Source organism: Alexandromys fortis, unplaced genomic scaffold, assembly GCF_014885135.2.
Source record: "Alexandromys fortis isolate MF-2015 unplaced genomic scaffold, M_Fortis_MF-2015_v1.1 scaffold_144, whole genome shotgun sequence".
NCBI lineage: Eukaryota > Metazoa > Chordata > Mammalia > Rodentia > Cricetidae > Alexandromys > Alexandromys fortis.
In genome coordinates, this window is record NW_026068021.1 from 2162095 (window position 1) to 2180396 (window position 18302).

An 18302-nucleotide genomic window follows, 5' to 3' on the forward strand; every position below is an offset into this window, starting at 1 on the left:
GAATTTCCTTTCAAACCCAGCTCTGTTGTTCCCACACTCACTCAGGATGCTGGGGCAGAAGGATCTTGAGCTCAAGGATGCCTAGGTTTTGTAGAGAGACCATCAAACAAGAGGGAAAAAATGTATTAGCAGGAGCAAGCTTTATCATACTACAAACCCTAATATTAAACAAAACACATAGCAGAGCCCTGGCCATCTCAATGGTTCCAGGGAGAGCACACTACTCTTGGCACAAAGAGCAAAGGGTTCTTACCATAGTCCAGACTAGCATTCGAGCTACCTTGCCCTCATAGGAAAGCAGTACCCTTGAAGCAGCTTTCCCTCCGAGGAGGTGCAGCAGCCACAGGTCATAGGTGTTCTGTGATGCCCTTTGCAGTTGTCTGACCTCTGCAAGTCAGTCTCTGCAGGTTTGTTCTCTCCACTGGAGGGTCTATAAGTCTCAAAAAGGCTAATCACTGTAGCCATTTCAGCTGCTTAAGGACATAGGCTACAGCCGAAAAATGTGGGATATTTTGCTTGTTTTCTTTGGTTTTTTTTTCCAGCAATCCTACAAAACTGTCAGTTTTCAAAGAGAAGTGTTAGATCTGTCCAGTAACCAGGAGATGCACAGCTGACTGCTGTGGTCACGGTATGTCAGGACCTCAACACATTTGTTGTGTCTTTGCCCCAGGTACACAGAATCCTGTTCCACCTCCTTCATCCCTAGCCTTCTTTTGTGGTGATGTTGCTGTAATAGATCATTTTTAAGCAATATGATCTTGAGCTTTGCTTATATCAGTGGTTTCATAGGACATAATTTCTTTTGTAACTTGCTTTTTTCCCCCATTCAGATTATTCTCCATGTTTTCTTTTCACTGCTGACTACTGTACCATTGTGCAAACAAAAAGACTGTTGCTTTTCATTGGTGTCTTTCTTTGTAGTTTCTATGTTTTATCTCACAGAGATGGCTGTGACCGTCTTTATCTTTCTCCAGGTGTGTACACGCTCATGGGTGGCTCTAGGTTGTCTACCTCAGAATGTAATCACGGGGCCATGAGGTATATTTATCTACAGATAAACACAGTGACGTCAGCCTCTTTGCAGAATAGCAGTTGTACTGGTTGTGCTGCTTCTGGTGCTAGAGAGGGATCCTGTTGTCCACACACAGGCTAATGTTTACTATTCACAGGTCAGAGTTTAGCTGCTCTCCTTAGGGTATATTTGAAGTTGTCTTGAGTTCATCTATGGATTGCCTGTATTTTCTCTTCTACAGAGTATCTTCTTCTGTCTTTTGCCATTTCTTTGCCATCTGACAGGTTGCTCACAGTCCACTAACACACTCCTTTCAGTTCAGTCCCTGTGGTGACGTCTTCCACAGCCAAGACCAGCCCTGGATGCCCATTGTGTGTAGCTTTCTGTCCCCTTGGTCTCTTCCATCTTCCCTGTCTGGTATGACCTAGACACCTGAAGACCACTAGCCAATTACTTTATAGAATGTCCCTGTGTGTCCAGTGCCTGCTCATCATTGGAATGAGGTCTTGGAGGGTGGGCACGGTAGCACAGTCCTGTCATTCCAGCCAGCACTTTGAAGAGTCAGGCAGGAGGATTGTGAGTTGAAAAGCAGCCTCGGTTTTTAAAAAGAGGATAAGGTGGGTAACAGGAGAGGTGGCTCAGCAGTTAAGAATCTTTGCTGAGTAATTGTCAGACTGGAGTTCAGATTCCACATCCTGCAAATACCTGTACCTACCTCTGAGTGATCTGCTGCCCTCTTCTGGCCTCTGTCCATGTATAGGCACACATATCAAAACACATGTGTGCATGTATTCACAGATAAATTCACACTCATGTAAGTGAATAAAGTGAATCTTTTTAAAAGAACAACACATTTTTTTGGCAGGAAAGCCACAGATGTGGCATTATCCCCAGACACCATGTCAGGAGGCATGTTCAGTTGCTTAGTTACAGCCCTGTCTGATGGCCTTTCTCTTCTGAAAGTTACTATTTCTCTGTATTCCTTCTTCATACATACGCTGGGAGACACTATGAGACTGTGTGTATCCTTTTTTTCTTCAGCTTATGTGTGCATGTGCATGCATGCATGCATATGGAGGCCAGAACTTGACATCTTCCTCAATTGTTCTCCATCTTATATATTGAGTCAAGGCCTCTCACTTGAACCCAGGGCTCACCGGTTTGACTAATAAAGCTAGCCACCTTGTTCCTAGGATCTCCTGTCTCTGCCTTTCAGGGAATTGCCATTGGGTCCCCACACCCGTGCAACATTTACATGTGTTCTGGAAATCAGAACTACAGTCCTCACATTTGTATGACAAGTACTTCTTCCAGTGAGCCATCTCCTAGCCCTGCCTCACCTTTACACACTAATTTTTAAAGTCTATCTAGAGAGCATGGTGATACTATTTTTCCCCCTTTGAGGCAGAGTCTTGGGTAGCCCAAAACCTCACAAATTCTCCTGCCTCAGCCTCCAGGGTACTGAGGTTCTAAATGATGCTTTTACTAGCCCTTTCCATTTGCACACACTTGCTGAAGTTAACTTAAACATCTAAGGAGAAAGAATGAAAAGTAGATGATGGTGTTGTCTTAGGGGAAACTTTTTCACAGGAGTAGGAATGTAAGCAAGGACTGGGTATTGAGTAGAAGTTACTCTTCAGTTTGTAATTGAGTGTTGGACCTTTCTCCGTCAAGTCCTGTGGCCAGGGAAAGGGGCTTCAGACCTGAAGCTGAAATGAAAATTACTCTAGTTGTAGAGAGTTTCCCAGGGAAGAAGGTGCAAACATCCAGTGTTTATTTCCAATGACAGCTTGATAAGATCTCCATCTTGGAGGTTAATGTGGAATTCTCTGGTCAGATTTTGCCTGCCTTGCCCCACTGGGTATAGTGTCTTAAAACTGGGATGGATCCCTGACCTAGGAAGTCAGCTCTGTGTCGTTTAAGGAATAGGAATAAGCCCAGAAAGGTGGTAGGGTAGTTAAAGGCCTTGTCTTTTTGATAGTCGATGAGAAATTGGGGTTTCAAATTCCTCTGCTTATTTTTATTTTCCTATATTCATTTACTTACTCAACATTGAAAGCATATCCAGGTGTGCTGGACACCCAAGTCCAGTGCTGAGGATTGAGCCAGGTGCTAGGGACACAGCAGGTAGACCAAAAATGTCTGGTCCTACAGCTTCCAATCTAGAAATAATGTGGCTTACATTCAGGCTTAGGCTGCCCCTGGTAAAGGGACAGCAATCACGTCTCTTCATCATCTTGCCATCATCCATTTCAGCTGCAGCTTGAGGTCACCTGTGTGTGATTTCAAAGACAAAATTAAATACACACCAGTGTGGCTGGTTGACTTCCTGTTTAATGGATGGCAGGAACATGGTGTTTCATCCCTATACTTTGTACATTCCTGTAGTTTTCTTTTAGGAAAGCAGCTGACCAGCGGTGCTGAGCTACCCTTGTTGGACAGTGATTTGTGCAGCACTTGGAGAGTGGAGTCCTCCTTCCCTGTGCCTAGCTCTCCCCAGAAGGAAGTGTCAGAAGCCTTCCCTGGACCGCATTCCAGCCATTTGTGTTTAGGGCTCTTTCCCTCTCTGCTACACTGAGAATCACGTCAGCAAAGTGGCAACTTTCTTGTCCTTTGCCATCTCAGATGTCTTTCCACACAGAAGAAGAGAAAAGGCTGGGTCTGGTGACCATCCTAGGACAGCTTTCTCCTCTGAGGAGAGGGAGACATGGGATCTTCCCTCTCCAAACATGAGTCAATGTTGCTTTGTCCCGGTCCCTAAGCTTCACAAGCACACTAGCGTCCACCGCCTGAATGTGCCTGTGCCTCAATGACAGAAAAAGATAACTTTTCTAGGTTGTACCTCAGTTCTTATAGCACAATGAAGGGGGCTGGCAGGAGGGCTCAGCCAGAGTTCCATTCCTGGGTCCCACATGTTGGAAGGAAAGAACCAACTTCTGAAAGTTGTTCTCTGACCACACGCAAGCCAAGGCTTGCCATGTGTACACACAAATGGGGGAGGGGAATTTTTAAATCTTTTCAAATTAAAACAGTGAAAGGAGGGAAGTGTAACAAGATATTCAACAAAAGATTTTGTTATAAGTATATGGTTATGGATATGATCTTACCTGTCCTCTGTGTGTGTGGTAAATATACATGTGTGTGAATATATGTGCCCATCGAAGTCAAAGAAGGATGGCATTTGTCCAGCTCTATTACTCTCTACCTTATTTCCTCGAAATAGGGTGTATCACTGAACCTGGAACTGGGCTGGCAGCCTCAGGCCCTGTCCTCCTGTTTCTGCCACTCCCAGTACTGGGTTACAGGGATGTATGCCACACCTGGCTTTTTAAATTTTTGCGAGTGTGCTGGGGGTTTGACTCAGGTTCTCATGCTTGCACAGCAAGTGCTCTTACCTACTGAGCCATCTCCTGAGCCTATGATCTGCCCTCCTTTTGTATAAAATGGATTTAGGATATTTTAAAACACAGCATGTGAATTATCCCTGACCACCACGTTTTCCACTTAGGACATGGGTGGTATCACCTGAGTGATCTACTTTCTATTACCCCATGAACTTACATCTCTAAACTCATACTGATGGTGGTAAGGGTGACCTCACTATGGCAGAGTAGTCCCCAGTCTGCACACTATGTAGAGTGGAGCAGGGCTTTTGCTGTGACCATGAAGACCACACTAAGCAATGAGGACTCTTCTACAGGCCAGAAGGTTCCTCTGAGGTATTAGAAGTAAAGGGAGGCAAAGATGGCTGCCACTCTCTGTCCAGAGGCTGGGAGAGCTGCACCTGCCGCAGAAGTTTCAACACTTACACTTGTGTCTGGGATTTGTGTCAACCACAGTTTTTAAATAGGCTTTGACATGCCCTGTGCTTCCGATCAAGTTAACAGACATGTTCCCTGCTATGCTTCCCCAAAACAGGTCCTGAGAGGGAAGATGACTAGGTACAGCATTCGTCAGCTGTTATTTAAAGTGTGCCCTGGAAATCATGGCAGTCAAATAAATGAAATGGCTGATTTGTCTCTAGAAGTTAGGTTGACCTTTTCACTCTGTCAGGACAGGACAGTTAGCTCAGGAGTTTGTGCATCTGTCTGTGTCATCTCTGGACATCTCCATGACTGTTTTCAGCCAGCCAGTCACTTGTTGGGGAGGCCTCACTGAGGTGGATGTGCAGCATGCAAAAAGACCTATTTTGTCTGTCCTCTTCTCGGACACTTTCTGCTGCCTTCTTCTTGGACACTGAGAGAAATCACTGAACCAGGAGTCACTCACTCCTGTCAGTTCTTATTTCAGGTCCCATACATTCTTGAAAGATCTGCACTATTGATGTTGGAAGTTGCAAGTAGTGAACTCCATTCACAGAGGGTCAGCTAGTGTCACAGCTGGTGTTACCCTCGTGCACGTGCCTGTGTCTGTGTGTGTCTGTTCTGAGTACTAGGGCAGGAAATCCAGGACTTTGCATATGCTAGGCAAGCACTATAAGACTCTGCCCCTGAACCGCAACCCTAGCTTTCCATTTTGAGACTGCCTTACTAAGTTGACCAGCACTAAGCTCATGGTCCTCCTCCTGAGTGGTGGGATGACATGCCTGCACTACATCACCTGGCTCTCAGGTGAATTTCAGATGTGGAGAAGACTGGTTGTATGCCTTAAGATTCAGCTATGTGAATCTGACAAGGAAAACCTCAGCATGGGGAACAATGCTAAGCACAAATAGCAGCCTGCTTACAAAAGTCATAGGATCCCCAACTGAATGATGTGAGCACGCCAAGCTGGCTTGTCCATCCCTGTCTCCCTCTTCCTCCCTCCAGGCTACCTCTAACTTGTAATGTTTCTACTCTAGCCACTCCCCGAGCTGGAATTATAGGCATATAACACCGCACCAAACAGGTTGATACTATTTTAATTGACTTTTAAAATGTTTTTCTACAGGAACTAGGGAGAGCTTGTGGATAAAGTATTTGCCAAGCAAGTGTGAGAGAGAACCTGAGTTTGAGTCCCCAGAAGCCACAGAAAGCAAGCATGGTAATACACCTCTGGTGAGATGGGAGACAGACAGAAGGATCCCCAAAGCACAGAGGCTGGCTGGCCTGGAGTACATATCAGTGAACAAGAGATGTCTTAGTTGTCTCAAAACAAAACAAGTTAGAAGGTGAGACCAGACACTAGAGGTTGTCCTCAGACCTCCACACATACACCATGGCACACAAGTTCTTACACTCACACTATATACTTACACATCATACATACACTAAATAGACAAAAGTGCCTTTCTCAAAATTTTTAAAGATATATTTATTATTTTATGAGTATGTGTGTATACCTGAATATGTGAGTAATGTACCACATGCATGCAATTGCCCTCTCAGGCTGTAAGAGGGTATCCTGGAACTGGAAATTATAGTTACAGACAGTTATAAACTGCCTGTTGTAGGTGTAGGAGCCAAACCCAGATCCTCTAGGAGAGCAATAAGGGTCCACAACAGCCAGGCTAAGGAAGAAAGGGAAGTTTGTAGCTGTGACAGCCTTCTGTAATGGTTTTGAGGCCACAGGAACAAAGTGTCTTTGCTGCTCACTGCTGTGTGTGCATTGGAAAGAGCTGTGATTGACCTGGCGGTGACTTGACAGTTCAACCCTCATGGAAAACTCTCCTCATAAAGTAGCAGCATTTCTATAACAAATGACAAGCTCCCTGCGGGTTCTGTTAGTCAGTGTTTTGACCATCCAGTGGTCACCATTACCCTGCAGATGGGATCTTGCTTTTTCCACAGACTTGATTTCCTTTGAGATATACTATATATAGTTCAGGCTGTGAACTAGAGGAAGAGAGAAGCCTGGAGAGCTGGTGAGCATAGCCTGGGACCTTAGTGTTTCTTGTTTGTTGAAACAGTCAACCATTTCAGAGAATTGTTGTTGTGTAGAATCCACATGGCCCTGCTGCCAGGAGCAACTGAGTCTTCCTGGGACCTGTGCTTTTGCCTTCAAGCTAGTTGCAGTCCCAGAAGAGGAGACTCAAGCTTGGCTTTCAGGCATAACCATGACACTGCACTCCAGACAGAAGACAAAGACAAGCATCCACCCTGTGGTCTTCTGGTAGCTTCCCAGAAGCCCTGTCCAACAGCAATCCTTGAAAGACACATCACCTAGACCTACCAGGAAGGCAATTGGCCAAACATAGTTTCTCAGCTGGCAAATTGTCGCCAAGGAGAAAGAGCAAGCTGCAATGGAGGAGGTCCCTGACAATGTCAGCCAGAGTTCCTGTGGGACCTTTCCTATCTAATCTGAGGCCTGGGAAGTCAGTGTGACCTGTGGAGCCCACCCTACATAGGCTACATTTGGGCCATGCTGAGTCATTTTATTATCATTTCCAGTGTAGTCTGTGAAGTGTTTCACAGGCTGATAGAGATCAAGACAGGTGTACTTGAAGTCTTGTTCATCTTTTTAATCATCTCATTCTACAAATACTTGCAGAGGAGCCTCTGTGGATCTAGTGTTCTTATGGGAGCTGGAAAATTGTAGTGGCTAAGACCCCTCCTCTTAGGGAAGCTGTGTCATACATGGGAAAAAACAGTAAAGAAACTATCTTACTCTGGTTGGGACTAAGGGATTGTTGTTTCTCTTTAGGTTCCTGAGCATGTCTCTGCCCACTGACTGCTCCAGGTCAGGAATCTTGATGGCAGTGGAGCCATGGTGCTGCCTTGGCATCTAACATAGGCCTAGAACAGCTTACCAGAAAGGTCAAGGGGTGGAGGAGGCCAGAGGGAGAGATGTTCAGAGTGCAGCAGGAGGCAGGTAAGATGGAACCTCAGGTGGAGTAGTGAAAGATGTCAAATCCAGGCAGGCAGCTATTGTGAAGCACATAACAGGTACTGGGAAGACTTGGCTGCAGCAGAGGAGTGGTATAGCTGTTGTATTTAGTCAGACTGTTTCAGTAGCGTCACTGAAAATAAAAGCAAGGGTCACCTGGGAGAGAAGAGATGAAGGCTAGAGAAGGCCCCTAGCCCACCTATGGTAGCCTTTTCTGAGTGGATGATTACAGGTGCATCACCACACCCAGCTCAGAAGCTCGGCTTTCAAAATGTAAGTTCCCATAGGACTTTAAAAACTCATTGACTAAATCCTGCATCTAAAGACCATCCCAGTCCTGGTGGGACAAAGCCAGCGAATGTCCTGTGCCAGAGCATGGGAACTGGCAGCTCTGGTGGCTTCAGCTTGTTTGGGTCCTGAGCCTGTACTAGAGGGGTAGGAATTGCAACTGTGCTCTTAGGTGGCACTTCCTGAGAATAAGGCTCCAGAAAGTTGGGTTGTGAGCTCTTCCTGGGCCTCGAGCTGCTGAGAAGCCTCTGCTCCTGCTGTAGTGCACACTGTTCTTTGCATTTCACTGACCTCATACAACACAAGTGTGGAAACTTCTAGAAAACCACCACTGTGGAAAGCATACACAGTATTGCATACTTTATAACAGATCCTTCTGGAATATGCTGCCAGAGACTTTATCTCTGAAGGGCTTGTCAACCTGAGATACAGTGTGGATGTAAAGTAGAAATAATCATGACATAGTCTACACAGTGAGGCCAGAAATCTCAAAGAGAATGAGTAGCGGGGTAGATGGAAATACAGTCTTAGCTTTTATATGGTGTGAGTTAGCATGAAGAAAACAGCAAATGCTGAATCAGGGGAAAGTACAAATATAAAAAGGTTCTTTAAAGAGCTGGAGAGATCGCTCAGTGGTTAAGAGAACTGGCTGCGGCAGGGCCGTGGGCACGCCTTTAATCCCAGCACTCGGGAGGCAGAGGCAGGCGGATCTCTGTGAGTTTGAGGTCAGCCTGGTCTACAAGAGTTAGTTCCAGGACAGGAACCAAAAGCTACAGAGAAACCCTGTCTCGAAGAAGAAAAAAAAAAAAAGCACTGGCTGCTCATCCAAAGGACCCGGATTCAATTCCCAGCACCCACGTGGCAGCTTACAATTGTCTGATTGTCTCTAACTTCAGTTCCAGTAGACCTAACACCTTCACATAGATATATATACAGGCAACATACCAGTGTACAAAAAATAAAAATAAAATATTTTTTTTTTAAAAATGGATCCTTGGGGGCTGGAGAGATGGCTCAGAGGTTAAGAGCACTGGCTGCTCTTCCAGAGGTCCTGAGTTCAATTCCCAGCAACCACATGGTGGTTCACAACCATCTGTACTGAGATCTGGCGTCCTCTTTTGGCGTGCGGGCATACATCGAGGCAGAATGTTGTATACATAATAAATAAATAAATCTTTTAAAAAAAATGGATCCTTTGAGGGGCTGGAGCAATGGCTCTGTGGATACAAGCATTCACTCTGTAAACATGAAGACCAGAATTCAAGTCCCCAGTACCATTAGGAAAGCCAGGCATAGCCATTAACCCCATAAACCCAGTATTAGGGAGTAGACACAAGTCGATCTAAGAACCAGTCAGCCAGCAAGTTTCCAATCATGTCAGGGGTTTTTGTTGTTGCTGCTGTTTTTGTTTGCCTGTTTGTTTAGGAGGGGGTGTTGACACAGCATCTTGTCTCAAGCTCAAAGGGGTCCACCTGCCTTTGCTTCCTAAGAGCACAGATTATAGACATGCACACCACACCAAGTTATTTATTATTTACTTATTTTGAGGTTTTTTTTGTTTGGTGTTTTTTTTTTTTTTTGACAGGGTTTCTCTGTAGCTTTGGAGCCTGTCCTGGAACCAGCTCTGTAGACTAGGCTGGCCTCGAACTCACAGAGATCCGCCTGCCTCTGCCCCCCCGAGTGCTCAGATTAAAGGCGTTCGCCACCACCATCCAGTTCAGCAAGTTATTTTAAGAAAGCTAAAATGAGTACCAGAATTGAGGGTGCAGTGATGTGTAACTTAGTAGTAGAGCCCCTGTCTAGCACACAAGACCCTAGATTCTGTCCTCAACAACACAAGCATACAGAGGTGGACCAGTCTGTCACAGAGACCAGCAAACTATAGCTGAAGAATAAATGTCATGTGGCTTCTTTCACTATGCTCTCACCCAGCTAAGAAAAATAATATGTAGTAGAGAAAGTATTTGTAGTTCACAAAACCTAGAATAACTGACACCTGGTTCTTATCAAAGATCTTTCTTGATCATATATAAAGATGGATTTTTAATTATCTTTAATAACCGAGGCAGCAGAGGTATATAGATGGAGATACAGATAAGCAGAGCTGTGTGATCTCAGTGACCTCACCCAGTTCCAAACAGACCAGACCCCAAAATATGAAGAGCAGAACTATAGGCCTTGCAGGAGGCGTTTCCTTCTCTCTCTCTCTCTCTCTCTCTCTCTCTCTCTCTCTCTCTCTCTCTCTCTCTCTGTGTGTGTGTGTGTCTCCCCCTCATTTTGAGACAAAGTCTTGCTCAAGAGCCCAGGCTAGCATGTAACTTTTGCTAGTCTTCTGGGTGTTGGGATTGTAGGTGTGTACCACAGCAGCTGGCCTGGAAGAATTTCAAAATTCAAGTCCAAACAGACATAGTATTGCACACTTATAATCCCAGTGCTCAAGAGGTCAACACAGCAGAATCAGGAATTCAAGACCAGCCTGATCTGCATAAGAAGTTTGAGGCTTGTCTATAGCCTAGGCTATATGAGACCCTGTCTCAGAACAACAAACATGCAAGTCAAAGAGGGAAAGATTAGTAACTTAAGTACTATTAAATCAAGCCCTCTGTGCCTTCAGAGGCACCTCCGCCATGGAAGTAAGATTGTTTGCAACTGTAAGCTCAGGTGCAAGTGTCCAGGCCATTTCAGAAACTTCCACAATGTATCTGCAAGAAAGAGCGCTTACTAGGAAAGTGAGGTAAAGCCTTGAACAGGCACCTGCCAGATCTGCAGGTGCTGAAACATCTAATTCTAAAATGCAGTAGGGATATGACATGCTCAGAGCTCTCAACACTGGTGCTGACAAGAAGGCAAACTGGAACACCCAGTTTAGAGGACAGATTGTGTAGTTACTGAAGTAAGAATATATATTCCCTATGGGATTCACAGTGGAATTACTTAATAGTCACAACCTAAATAAATACTCCTTGGAAATAAACATCACAATGAGATCATTGTGAATCCCACAAATGATCCAGTGCTTAACTACACACACATTCATGATTTCATACATATTTCCCATGGCTTTCCATTTTTTTTTTTTTTTTGAGACAGTCTCATATAGTCCAGACTGGCCTTAAACTCTTGATCCTCCCACATCCTAAGTGCTGGAATTTCAAGTGTGCCCCACTACAACCAATGGTGCTGGGTGTGAAGTCAGGGCTCCAAGCAAGCATTCTGCCTACCTGACCCCCAGTCTGAGCTTCATACAGTACAACTTGGCTGCACTCCAAATTCAGCTACACTGTGGGACAATGCATAACTAGGTGTGATACTCATATTTGGTTTCTAGCCATAAATAAAGGACATTGAGCCTATAATTCGTGATCCTAGATAAGCTAAATAAGAAGGTGAACCCAAAGAAAAACATACAGGCATCCTCCTGAATATTAACCTTCATCGGGTGATGAAAGGAGGCAGAGACAGAGACCCACATTGGAGCACCAGACAGAAATCTCAAGGTCCAAATCAGGAGCAGAAGGAGAGAGAGCACGAGCAAGGAACTCAGGACTGCGAGGGGTGCACCCACACACTGAGAGAATAGGGATGTTCTATCGGGAACTCACCAAGGCCAGCTGGCCTGGGTCTGAAAAAGCCTGGGATAAAACCGGACTCGCTGAACATAGCGGATAATGAGGACTACTGAGAACTCAAGAACAATGGCAATGGGTTTTTGATCCTACTGCACGTACTGGCTTTGTGGGAGCCTAGGCAGTTTGGATGCTCACCTTACTAGACCTGGATAGAGGTGGGTGGTCCTTGGACTTACCACAGGGCAGGGAACCCTGATTGATCTTTGGGCTGAGAGGGAGGAGAACTCTTTTGGGGGAGGGGGAGGGAAATGGGAGGCAGTGGCGGGGAAGAGACAGAAATCTTTAATAAATAAATAAATTAAAAACAATAACTAGATGTGATAAAAGCACACAGACACATATGCTTGTAGTCTCAGTGCTAGAGATTTAGACAGTGTCCCTGGGACTGGCTAGCCAGTAGCCTAGATGAATGGGTAATAATGTAAATAAATAACCTAAATAAATAAATAGAAAATGATCAACCTCTGGCCTACACACACACAAACAGGTTACTTTTTAATGAAGTAGGGGATTTTATGAGGCTGCTCTGGGGTTCAAGTCATGTCCTACTTTGTAGCTTGTTTAGACAGGTTCTCACTATGTAGCCCTGGCTGGCCTGGAACTCAGATCTGCATTGCATGCCTGTGCCTCTGGAATGCTGGGATTATAGGGTACACCACCTCCTCTGGCCTTGTGAGTGCATTGTGTCAGTTGGGTGTTTATCTTTTATATGCTTTCTCTGTCATAATTCCCAATGGTAAGAATTGAAAAGAAAACAGTCAGCTGATTATGCAAAGCTTGTTTGTAAGGAGGTGAGTTGTGTTGTTTATGAAAGAAAAAGCAAACAAAAAGGAAGTAACCCAAACACTTACTTAGGAGCCATGTAGCCAGACTAGAGCTCTGAACTCTTGAGCACTGTGTAAGAGCCAGAAAAGCTGAGGGCTCTGGGTGCTGACGTAACAGGAAGTCCCTGGTCCTACAAATGAGGAAGCACAACACATTTGTCCTATCACTGAAGAGAGGCACATGCCTGGGGCATAGATGAGGAAAGCCTACTGTAGCGGACCACCTCATTCCCACTTTTGCTTTGTATGCCTACAGCCACAAAATGGTATGTTCTCTGAGTTAACTTGTTGGTCACAATAATATTCAGTTCCTCGGGCTGATCTCCAGCTCTCTGGGGCTCAAATGATCTTCCTGCCCCTGTCACTGCATGAGCTGGGAATACAAATGTGCACTGCTGTACCCAGCTCTAAATTATTTTTATTATATTTATTTATTGTCTGTATGTATGTGTTCATGTACTACAGAGTGCAAGTGGTGGTAAGAGGACAGACAATTTATGAAACTTAGTTCTCTCGTATGTCTGGGGAATCAAACTCAGGTCATCAGGCTTGGTGGAAAGTACCTTTACCTTACTGAGCCATCTCATCATTCCCTAAATTGTATTTATTTTTACTAGTGCTGAACACATATTATTTTTATAATCATAAAAGCCATGAGACATTTTAAGGACAGACTATAAAACTCAGCCCCTGCAGAAGCATGTTTTATAAAGTCCATATACAGTAAGGTAAGCAGGTTCCAGGTTAGCTCCCTTTGACTAGCTATAATATGCTATGTGAAAGGCCCACCTCCTGTCACCCAATTCAGCAGGGAGCCTAGAGCTGCCCGACACCAGCTGAAGCCACCATTGCCTGGCTGTGTAGGGTAGCTGTCTCTCTCATGTAGATTCTGGGAAATATGAGCATGTCCAGCAGCACCTCAGGATCCCTCCTTCAGAATCCCCATTGGGCTTTGCCCTGGGAAGTGACTTCTGGGAGAAGACTTCCCAGTGAGTGCAGGACTTGAGGAGCCTATAGTGAGGCCCTGCTTTGGCCTGCGTTCCTCACAACTCCATGATAGGGAAACTGTAGGTCAGAACACCAGGAGGAAAGGGTGTTTCGTCCTTGCAGAGAGGTTAAAGATGATTCTTCAAAGAGGGGCACTGTCCTTAAAAACCTGGGTAATAATCACTTCAATAAAGCAGTCTGCCCTGCTCCAGCCATCCTGAGGATAGTGAGGTGATGGATTTATTGACTTGTGGTACCTTTCTTCCTCTTCCTCTCCTCTCCTTCTCCTTCTTCTTTATGTTTCTTATTTATTTTGTTTTATTTCTTTCACATCCCAAACACAGTTTCTCCTCCCATCTTTCTTCCCATTCCTTAACTTTCTTTTTTTAATTGTAATAAAGATGCGCCTTTTTGTTTCTGCAGTCCCTTATCACCAGTCCTTATAGCAAAACAGCCTATTAAGTGCAGGTCAAATTTGTGGCTCTTCTGATGGGGCCTTGGTGAATGCTAGTGAATGTCACCATCTAACATGAATATCAAGAAGTTGGAAAGGGGAAAATGTCATACTAAGACCAGGGAGGCACACATGTGCCACTATACACTTGTGAAGGTCAGAGGACAACTTTAGGAGTCAGTTCTTTCTTTCCACTGTGAATTCAGGGACTCATATTCAGATCATTAAACTTGTACCACAGCACTTTTGACCACTGATTCGTCTCACCAGCTCTACTCTCCACCTTGTTATTTGAAACAAGGTCTCTCGTTGAGTTTGGGTTAGACTGGCTAGCTTGCCAGTCCCTGGGATCTGCCTGTCTCCACCCACCAGTACTGGAGTTACACATGATGGCCGCTGTGACCAACTTTTTACATGGATATTGGAGATCAGAATCCAGGTCTTAATGTTTACATAGGAAGCACTTTATACTTACTGAACCATCTCCATAGCCACCCTCCCCACACAGGTACCCTTCCATTTTTTTACGGCACTATGGACATGAGTATCCATCTCTGGATGAACAATTCCTGTGCAGAGTCAGTGTCCACATCCTGTGGAGACCCATCTGTAATGTCCATCTCACATCCAACTCATGTTTCCCATGAGGACTCTGCCACAGTCACTGCATCTGTTTCTCTTGCTGGCAAGCAGTGCATTGCCACCATGTTAACCGTCCAGACCTTCTCAGAGTAGTCTGGGCACTCTACCCCTGGATCAACTCCATTGGACTGAGTCGGGACTCAGCATATCTGTGGAATGCTCCTCAGGTATTTCTGATGCCATGTTTTCCCTACCATGTCTGCTTGTTTGTAAATCTGCTGTAGTTACTAGACATAGCGGTACTTGCTCTTCCTAGGAAAACTTACCACTTAGAACAAGCTTTCTAATATAGTAAGACATTTGGTACCCAGGCTTCTTTAAATGCACAAGGACAAGGCACTTCTGTTTCCCTGCTGTATTTATTAAGAAGGCTAGCAGAGGCCTCCAGCCGAGATACTAGGCACAGGGGTCCTAAGCTCTGGTGACTCAGAGGAATGGAAATCAATCCCTTAAACTGTGTCTCCCATTTTGAGCATAGTTTCATGGTGTTGGCCTTGAACTCATGATCTTCTTTCTACCTCCAGAGTGCCTAGAATTATAGGTATGCACCACCTTTGGTTCTCAAGCCTTGGTTCTCACGTTGTGTTTTGCCTCTGTTGCTCTTTACTGATCTTTATCCAAAATGTCTTCAGGCCCCATCACTTAAATCTGTCTCCCAAGGCAGCTCAAGCTGACTCTTTTCTCATTTCAGTCTACTCTGTAGTGACAGTTCAGCCAGATTAAGGCTGTGAAATAGAAGACTGTGTTCTGCTCTGCACATCTATAATCCCAGCACCCTAGGGGCCAAGGTAGGAGGTTTGAAGCCAGCCTTGGCTACAGAGAAAGATGTTGTCTCGTAGCAAAGCCACATCCCAATAGGAGAAAAGGGCAGAATCTATTAGAATAAAAATTAGGATAGAGGAGAACTTGTTTTACATGTTTAGAAAGCTAAATGATGGGCTGGCTAAATGAGAGATGGCTCAGCTTCTCTTCCAGAAGACCTAGGTTCAGTTCGCACCACTCACATGACAGCTCATAATCAGCTGTACTTCAGTTCCAGGGGATCCAACACCTGCTTCTGCCTTCTGTGGGCACCAGGTGTGCATGTGGTGGTGTGCATACATATATACAGGCAAAACACCCATATATATAAAATAGAGGGAAATTTTATTTATAAATTTATAAAGAAAAACTAAATGAAGACCATTTGTATGTGACAGCTCCTGCACTGTACACCTCGAGCTCTGTCCTTTTGTTTTAATAATCTGGTTTATTAATTCAATCCATTCTCTTGTACTCTGGCAAGAAAGTCCAAAAACACTGACCAAATCCTCCATGATGACTTAACTTTTAGGAACACAAGGCCTCTCTGCATGTTCTCCTGATTGTCACCTTTAATTGGATGTTTGAGTCAGAAGAGGGGTGTCGCACTCACAGAGCACCCATTATTCTCTGCCCACTCAGTCATCGGCAGATCCTGTACTGAGTTTTTTGCCATCAGCCTGGCAAAAACAGTTATTTTTTTCCCCTTAAACTTGAACACAAATGGTTATAGATGTCAAAGGCTAAGGTTTGAAAGAGTCACTCAGGTTCCTGGGACCCAACTGCTTTCATTTAAGGAAAGGTCTTCGTTTTTTTCATGTCACAGTAGATTATTGCTTACCAGTGCACCTATTTCAGCACTGTGCACCCAGCCTAGACAGGCATTTAACATAATTAATGCTCCTTAAGTCATCAAGGATTTCACCCACTAAAAGGGAGAGGGCTGAAGCCAGTCCAACTGTAATCAGTCTTTGCAGGACCCACTGGTACATGCTGGAAGGGAGGGAAGAGGCCCCGAGGCTGCCCTGTAAACCACCAGAGTTTGCTTTGAATCAAAGGAAACCCAGGAACACTCAAGTGGAGTCCAGCACATGGAACAGACCATGGCTTTGATCAAGCCAGCTGACAGGCCCTGAATTCTAAGCTGTGGCATAGATACATGGCAAACCCTATCTGATGCCAACAGGGCATCATGAAGTTAAAGCTGAGGCTATTATGGTTAGTTGTGAAAAGTTGTGGGATGATAAGGAAAAGTCACACTTGTGAGCCAATTACCTCCACACAGCATCTCAGTTATCATGTGGATTAGGACAGTCCAAAGTAACCTAAGCTCTTCTGGAGATACCAGTGCTCCAACCTCAAGGAGTCTTCTAGAAAATGAAGGGCAGCCTCCCTGTAGGAAAGGTTGTACTCATGCTCCAGGCATCCTCATAGAAGAGCTGGATCTATGATTAGCAGTCAGGTGCTCTTCTGTCCAGTAGTCCCTGGAACAGCAGTTCAGGAAGGTGTGCATGTCCACAGAAGATGCTTGTGGCCTTGCTGAGGAGGCCCTGCTGGCCAAGGGAGGGAGCCCTGGGCTCCTGAGATGGTGGCGGGAGGTTGGGTGAGAAAGCCACTCAAAACACACATTCCCCGGATGTTCCAGACTTTGTCCTTTTCTGGTTAGGGAGCTTAGAAGGCATTCAGTAGACCCCTGTTTGGAAGCACTGTCCAGTGTTTCTTGATTGTTTCTATGCTGACGTTCATAAAGGCACAATGTCTCCATTGTCATTTCTTACATAGGTTTTTGGCTTTTTGTTCTGAGGTAATTTCAGGTCCAGAGAAAGGCTGCAAAAGTTGTTCTGAGACTTTCCATTTGCTGTCTGTTTGCCCACACTCCTCCTTTCTCCCTCTCCCCGTTCCTCTTTCCCCCTCTCTCCCCTTCTTTCTTTTGTCATGTTTTCTCAGCGATGTTTTCTAACCCTTGCAACCTCCTACCACAGAACTATAAAGAGCGGATTATCTTAATAAACTTCTAACAGGCAACAGGTTTTAATAATTCTACAATGATTCCTCTTTCTCATGAGACACATTCTAAATGTTGATTTTTTTTTTTTCTCTCCCTTCTCCTGACACCTTTATTTCTCCTCTGAGCTTGTCTCACTCTGCAGCCCAGGCTGGCTGGCCTTGAACCACCCCTGGTGGTCCTTTGGCCTAGCCACTGAGTGGCCAGGATTACAGGTTGAGCCACAACACCTAGCTCTCTCTGACATAATTGGGGAGAGTCTTAATCTTACATGAAGAAGGATTCCATTTGGTTAGGAAGTTGACTCATTGGTTTAGAGCACTTTCTGCTCCTGCAGAGGACCCTGGTTCTCTATAGAACAGCCTTCATTTCCTCACTGCCTCGAGGAAATTAATTCCACTTCAGGAATCCCCCCACTCCAGCAGCAGTGGCTGTAGCTCTCCCCCACCTTCCTTCCCAGAGGCCAGCTACTCTACTCTGAGGACCTTTGAAGGGAACTTGCCAGAGCTTGTAGTTCCATTTTTAGGGCTCTTACCCAGTTTCCTTTTAACTGACATGCAGGGTCTGTTTAACTTCCTGCTGCTATTTTGTCAAATAGCTGTGGTTTAATAAAGATGCATACAGCCCGTAACAGACTGTGTAATTGGAGCGTTCCTGTCCTACAAGCTGAAGCTCTGAAATAGATCTTAGCCCTGAACCAGCACTGAGCTACTCAGGATTATTAAACGGAGATGATTAATCCTCCTTGCAAGGAAGGCAGGAGCTGTTTTAAGTAAATAAGCTGGCTTTGTGGAAACTTGGTTCTTTTTATGCAGTTTTTAAAAAGTGTATAATTCAAGGGCTTTCAGTAAATTTC

At 44.9% G+C, this 18302-nt stretch overlaps 1 protein-coding gene across 1 annotated transcript in view; it reads left to right on the forward strand.

Annotated features, from left to right (window-relative positions):
• Gna12 (G protein subunit alpha 12) overlaps positions 1-18302 on the forward strand; it is an 85483-nt gene that overhangs the window by 47564 nt on the left and 19617 nt on the right. The gene's annotated exons all lie outside the window — the stretch shown is intronic.